Below are 7,468 nucleotides of genomic sequence, written 5' to 3' on the forward strand. Positions count from 1 at the left end.
AGGTTTAGGAGTGTGTCTATGGGAATGTTTGACCATTCTTCCAGATGCGCATTCAGGTACTGATATTGGATGAGAAGGCCTGGCTCGCAGTCTCCGCTCTAATTCATCCAAAATATGTTCTATCAGGTTGAGGTCAGAACTCTGTGCAGGGCAGTCAAGTTCCTCCACTCCAAACTTACTAATCCATATCTTTATGGACCTTGCTTTGTGCACTGGTCTAAATAATTTTGGTGGAGGGGGGATTATGGTGTGGAGATGTTTTTCAATGGTTAGGCTTGGCCCCTTAGTTCCAGTGAAGGGAACTCTTAAGGTGTCAGCATAACAAGACACTTTTGACAATTTCATGCTCCCAACTTTGTGGGAACAGTTTGGGAATGGCCCTTGCTGTTGCAACATGACTCTGCGCACCAGTGGACAAAGCAAGGTCCATAAAGACATGAATGAGCGAGTTTGGGGTGGAGGAACTTGATTGGTCCTGACTCCAACCCGACAGAACACCTTTGGGATGAATTCGAGCAGAGACTGCGAGCCAGGCCTTCTCGACCTCACAAATGGGCTTCTGGAAGAATGTTCAAACATTCCCATAGACACTCCTAAACCTTGTGGACAGCCTTCCCAGAAAAGTTGAAGCTGTCATAGCTACAAAAGGTGGGCCAACTCAATATTGAACCCTACGGGCTAAAGGCTTGTACACACTAGAACAAAATTGGGCGAACATTTTCGTCCAAAGAATTTTCGTACGATTTTCGTATAGTGTGTACACAACTTTCTACAGCCGATTCTGAATTTTCATATGAAAATTCTCGAAGAGACAAACTCTAAAATTTTTCTCGTATGGAAAAAAAAAAACAAACAATTTTCGTTTAACGTGTACCGTTTTCGTAGGATTTTCGTACAAGAAAAATCAGAAAAGAAAGACTGCACATGATCAGAAACAACAAAAAAAGCCTTTGTCGTACGAGAATTTTCATTCATCAGTTCTGATTTGCTGTCAAACGAGGAACAAAATTGGACGATCATTCCCCCGATTTTCTTATAGTGTGTACCCCACTTTAGGCTGGGATGCCATTAAATTTCATGTGCATGTAAAGGCGGGTGTCCCAATACTTTTGACGATACAGTGTATCTAGTGCACCAATCCCAAGCTCCATGTTTTAACCCCTCTTGATTTCTAAAACCCAGGAGGTTATTACCACCAGAAATCTCTCTCAGTCTCAAAAAAACTATAGAAAATTACTTTGACTCCAATGTTGCATGACCCAAGTAATTTTTATGTAAACTATTACAGCAATGAAAATGGCCTGGTAATAAACGGGTATGACAGGCCGGTACTCAAGTGGTAAAACATGATCTGTAAAAAAAGAAAAATGGATCTGACTGATAACCTTAGAAATTCACCATTACTACAAGCACAGATTCAGTGCAACAGAAACTTTTAGTTGGTAGCAGATCAGCCCATGCAGGTTTTGCAGGATATGATGAAGTGTTTGCATTAGTGAGAGAAAACAGATAAAGATTATTCGGTACTGATTCACAGGCTGGGTTCACACTGGTGCGATGCGGGATACCCTGCGAATCCTGTTCGCACCTGAATTGCAGACGGTTCACAATGATATCTGCGAAACGCTGTGGGTGTCAATGTAAAGTTTATGACAAGCCCAGATCAATTCGCAGTTACAACAGCCAGACGATCCGATTCCAGTGAATAACAAAAAATGGTCCTGTACCATTTTGGTCCGAATGCAATGCAAATTCAGCCATACAATTTGCATTGCACTGACATCGCAGGTGATCTGCACCGAAACGCGGTGCAAATCATGTGCAATGACTGTGTTCGCACCAATGTGAACCCTGCCTCAGAATGCCTGGTCCTATTCATTGTACAGCACATCAACGCTGCCTCACTTTGATAACCCACAGCACAACTTTCAGAAGGTTTGTGGCCTATTCTCCTGAAGTGCACAAGGTAGGAGGTATCTCTACTGCCAAGGTAACGATCAGTCATATCTCCTGCACTACACATAAAGGAAGCTGAGGTCTCTTCTCCTTTTCCCAGTAGAGGGGCAAATTACCTTTTTCTGGTAAATGACTGCTGACCGCGCATAACTTTTGCTATCCACATATTTTCTCCCTGGTGGAGATGAGTTACCACAAGTTACCATGAGTTTCCATGGGAGGAACGACGTCTTTAAAGAACATACCTGAGACCAGTGGTGCTGGTACATATGGGGCGCCGCCCCCCCCATCCATGCGTCCAGCCCCCTAATCTACATGCGGGGCGCCGGACGCATGGAGTTCAATGGGGCTTTTTTTTTTAACCATGTGACTAGAGCCAGAATCTTTAACAGGCTTTAAAAAAGGGTGGGCTTGGGGGGCAAAGCACTGTGCCCCGAGCCCACCCAGTTGTGTGACAATAGCAATTGAAAATTCGCTATTGTCACACGGATCCTCCTCCTGGCCAATCAGGAAGTGGGTCTTGAGACCCGTTTCCTGATTGGACGAAAAAGAGAAGCCATACCATTGGGCATGGAGGAGACGCAGAAGACAGGGGGAAGAAGCCGAAGCCGCCACCTGCTGCTGCAGACATCCAGGCAGGGTGAGTGAGCGGGGGGTTCTGTCCTGTCTCACTGTGGTGGGGGGGGGGGGGGGGGGGACTCTAGGAATAAAGGTGAACACAACCACCATACAAGAAATGAAAAAAACAGCATCCACACAAAAAAACGGTGATGTTACAAAACCAGAAAAATGGCAGAGCAGGGGGGGGCATTGCCCCATATGGCAGAGAAGCAGAGGGGGTTGGCACTGGCCCAAGTGGCAGAGCGGGGGGTGGGCAATGGCCCAAGTGGCAGAGAGCGGGGTGGGCACTGGCCCAAGTGGCAGAGCGCGGGGTGGGCACTGGCCCAAGTGGCAGAGCGCGGGGTGGGCACTGGCCCAAGTGGCAGAGCGCGGGGTGGGCACTGGCCCAAGTGGCAGAGCGCGGGGTGGGCACTGGCCCAAGTGGCAGAGCGCGGGTGCCCCTCTGCCACACCTGACAAAACAGTGATGCTCCAAAACCAGAAAAATGGCAGAGCGGGGGGGGGGTGTGGGCACTGGCCCAAGTGGCAGAGCGGGGGGGTGTGGGCACTGGCCCAAGTGGCAGAGCGGGGGGGTGTGGGCACTGGCCCAAGTGGCAGAGCGGGGGGTGTGGGCACTGGCCCATATAGCAGCGCCAGGTGGGCACTGCCACACTTGGCAGCACAGGGGCGGGCACACTTTATATGACACATAAAAGTGGGGGGGTAATTTAATTCCATTAGTGATTAGTATCAATGGTGAAGAAGTGTTCCTCTATGTGTCAGGAGGATAGGAAGGAAAGGCCACAGGCTATGACTACAACCCTCCTCCCCCGCCACTGCCCCGTGTTCCTGTCCATAAGGCCCCTCTTAGCGACACCACACAGAGAGGCGTAATCTCTAACCCCCCCGTGTGTCATCCGTTACCTGTCCGTGTCTCCTTAGTGTCTCTCGGGATCCATGCTCCGGGCCCACCGGCCCTGCCTCCTCACCCAGCACCGGGCACGGCCTCTCCCGCCGTCTCTCGTACTCCGTACACCCGTCTGCAGAGACAGCTTCCCCCTCACGGATTTCCGGCCCACACAAACCCTTCACCGGCCGTTCTCGCAGCGAACACACACACACAGGCTGCAACCCGCCCACAACAACAAACAGCAGCAACACTGCGCCTGCGCATTCAGGCCGCCCTGCCAGCTCCGCCCACACACTGGCAGCCCTGAGAGCGCACTACGCATGCGGCAGGGCCGAAACCAGGCCGCGCATGAGCAGAGCCCGACATGATCTAGCTATAGAGGGTACTCGAGTTCATTCCAAGTCCTGCTGGATTTTAGTGTAGCGTTTCAGCACGTTGCCTTTCCCTTTCCTGCTCGCACATCTGTCAATACTACTTGGGATTTTTTTCCAGTTTTAATGGAATGTTCAGTAGATTTCAGACTGTAATTGCATTTACCAGTTTTCCAATGTATTTTCATTTGATATTTTTATTATTCCAAAAATTTTAAAAGGCATGTAAAAAATTTTTTAAAAATAATTAAATATATGCCTGCGGTATATTCCCCAAAACATAAGGCCCGTTTACACTGTTGCATTTTAAAACAGGCATCGAAACATGCCAATATACATGCATCCAACTCAGGGCTGGCCTTAGGTGTACAGGCGCCCTGTGCGAGCTAATCCTGTGGCGCCTTTCTTGCACCTTTTTTGCACTTTATTTGACTTTTCTTTTTTATTATCACGAATAACTTAGCCCCCCTTACATCAGAGACCCCCCACACAGAGCCCTCTTTACATCAGAAACCTCCCACACAAAGCCCCCCTTAATTTAGTGCCCCCCCCTACATCAGAGAGCCCCCCCACTCAGCCCCCCCACACACAGAGCCCCCCCTCACATCAGAGACCCACCTCACATCAGAGACCCCCACACAGACCCCCCCCTCACACAAAGCCCCCCTCACTTCAGAGACCCCACACACAGAGCCGCCTTTAAATCAGAGAACCCCACACAAAGCCCCCTTAATTTAGAGTCCCCCTACATCAGAGAGCCCCCCACACAGAGCCCCCCCCCTCACATCAGAGACCCACCTCACATCAGAGACCCCCACACAGAGCCCTCCTCACATCAGAAACCCCCCACACAAAGCCCCCCTCACATCAGAGACCCCCCCCCACACAAAGCCCCCCTCACATCGGAGAACCCCCACACAAAGCCCCCTTACATCAGAGACCCCCCACACAAAGCCCCCCTTACATCAGAGACCCCCACATCAGAGAACCCCCACACAAAGCCCCCCTCACATCAGAGACCCCCACACAAAGCCCCCCTCACATCAGAGAACCCCCACACAAAGCCCCCCTCACATCAGAGACCCCCACACAAAGCCCCCCCTCACATCAGAGACCCCACACGCAGAGCCTCCTTACATCAGAGACCCCCCACACAAAGCCCCCCTCACATCAGAGACCCCCCACACAAAGCCCCCCTCCCATCAGAGACCCCCCACACAAAGCCCCCTCACATCAGAGACCCCACACACAGAGCCCCCTACACAAAGCCCCCCTTACATCAGAGACCCCCACATCAGAGAACCCCCACACAAAGCCCCCCTCACATCAGAGAACCCCCACACAAAGCCCCTCTAACATCAGAGACCCACACACACATCAGAGACCCCCCCACACAAAGCCCCCCTAACATCAGTGACCCCCCTACACAGAGCCCCCTCACATCAGAGACCCCCACACAAAGCCCCCCTAACATGAGAGACCCCCTACACACACACAAAGCCCCCTTACATCAGAGACCCCCCACACAAAGCCCCCCTTACATCAGAGACCCCCCACATTAGAGACCCCCTTACATCAGAGAGACCCCCTTACATCACAGACCCCTTACATCAGAGCCCCCCCACACAGAGCCCCCCTTACATCAGAGAGCCCCCCACACAGAGCCCCCCTTACATCACAGACCCCTACACAAAGTCCCCTTACATCAGAGCCCCCCCCCCACATCAGAGAGCCCCCCTTACAAAGCCCCCCCTCACACAAAGCCCCCACATCAGAGACCCCCCTTACATTTTTTGAAGGAGACCTCACTTACCTCACGCTGTCTGCACATCACGCACTCTGCAGCTTTTTTTTTTTTCTTTAAACTTCCCACCCACACATCCCCGGGGAGTGTGGGCGGGGCGGGAGGAGTAGGAGAAGGGGCGCGGCGAGGAGGAGCTGACGATCTCTCCTCTGGCGTCCCTGCAGGGAGGAGGGATCTGTCACCGTGGATCGGAGGTTGAGCTGTGTGTAATACACAGCTCGCCTCAGACTGCCTGGGTAGGTGACCGTGAGGTGACCGAGGCACAGCCGCACAGCGGGAGGTAAGCGGTGGCCGCGGCCTGTGTTAACCCTGTCCAGGCCGCGGTCGCCGCTTACCTCCCGCTGTGTGGCCTGAATCGCCTGATCTTCTGCGAGCCTGATGGTCGCACGGCGCCCTTGTTGCCCATGGCGCCCTGTGCGGCCGCACAGCTCGCACACCCCAAAGGCCGGCCCTGATCCAACTTCCCTGTCCCATCTCGTGAATGCATTTTGGGTTTGGAGGCCCACAGATGTCAATGGCGGCACATCAAAACACGTTAAGCCCCTGTTTACATCGGCACAATTTGACATGCCAAATCACAGCCTATTGCCAGCAATTGGAGCGTCCCAATCAGTGCCATGCTGACTTTACGACACCGCACTGATTTCCAAAAGTAGTTCCTGCACTACTTTTGGCAACTTCAGTGGCGATTTCAATAGATGTCTGTGCATGAACCCACACAGATGACTTTCAAATAGCCCCCGAAGTCGCACTAAAATGCCGGTTTGAAATAGTGCGAGTTCAGGTGAACTCGCACAATTTCAAACCTGCACTCAGTGTGAACATACCCTAAATGAGATTCTATGCACTGACAAAGACATTAAAGCAGAGATACTTGCCTCCATCACAGCATGTGCTGTCTATAAAGCCCCATACATGCAGTCAGAAAATCAGACTACAAATACTGCATTCAAAGCGATCGTACGATAATCTGATCATTAGTACACAGCTTTCGAGAGCCGATCACAACAGTTCATCTGATATTATCTGGTCGGACATGCAAGAACATTTTTTTCTTACAATACCAGATCCTACGATTTTCATTTATTCAGTACAGCTGTCGTTCGAAATTGCAATACAAATACACTACACTACATACATAGTTTCAGAATTTTTAGTCTGTCGTACGAGAAATGTATAACTTTAGTAAACTCTTCATTTTTTTTATAAAATTAGCATACAAAAAAAAAGAACGGACGATCATTCTTCCGATAATCTCATTGTGTGTACAAGGCATTGGGTCCCTCGCCAGAGTTCTTATTTCCACCACCACTGTGGTGTACTAGAATGTATGCTGAGCCCTGCAGGCACAAGCTTTGGTCTTTGGCTGTTAATTCTATTCACTCCAAATCCTAAATTCAAAGACACATTGGAAATGTGTAAAGGGTAGGTAGCCAGATGACTCTTCATGTTTCCCTTCTCGTTGGGCACCAAGAGTGTGTCACATAGGAGATCTACCCTGGGGAATGTTCTTCTGGGCTACGCTAGGCACCTTGAACAACAGGGGTCACCACCATACACATGGGGTACCTTTACTTGAGCCACGCTCATGACCTGGTTGATGACAAACATGAGTGAACTCTCGTAAACTCTCCTGATGTCTTAGCCCTGGTTCACACTGCCGCGGCTTCAAAGTTGCACGACTTTGAATACGACATCTGTGCGTGATTTCATTGTGGCTTGCATATGGTTTTTTTAACAGAAGTCAATGCAAGTCATGTTGAAGTCGTAGCAAAAGCAGTGTAGGAACCTTTTTCTAAGTCGAAACTTAGAAAAGTAAGACTTGAGT

General features: G+C 50.5%; 1 protein-coding gene across 2 annotated transcripts in view; it reads right to left on the minus strand.

The window, feature by feature from the left end:
- The window catches only part of RNF145 (ring finger protein 145), a 196,085-nt gene extending 192,406 nt beyond the window's left edge, over positions 1–3,679 (minus strand). The window contains exon 1 of one of the 2 annotated variants that reach the window (XM_082253143.1): positions 3,480–3,679. The gene's annotated coding sequence lies outside the window, so the exon portion shown is untranslated. The remainder of the gene's footprint in view (positions 1–3,479) is intronic. The other variant, XM_082253144.1, reaches the window with a different exon arrangement.
- Positions 3,680–7,468: the final 3,789 nt, after the last annotated feature.

The sequence above is a fragment of the Pelophylax lessonae genome (assembly GCF_965119305.1).
Source record: "Pelophylax lessonae genome assembly, chromosome: 4".
Lineage (NCBI taxonomy): Eukaryota > Metazoa > Chordata > Amphibia > Anura > Ranidae > Pelophylax > Pelophylax lessonae.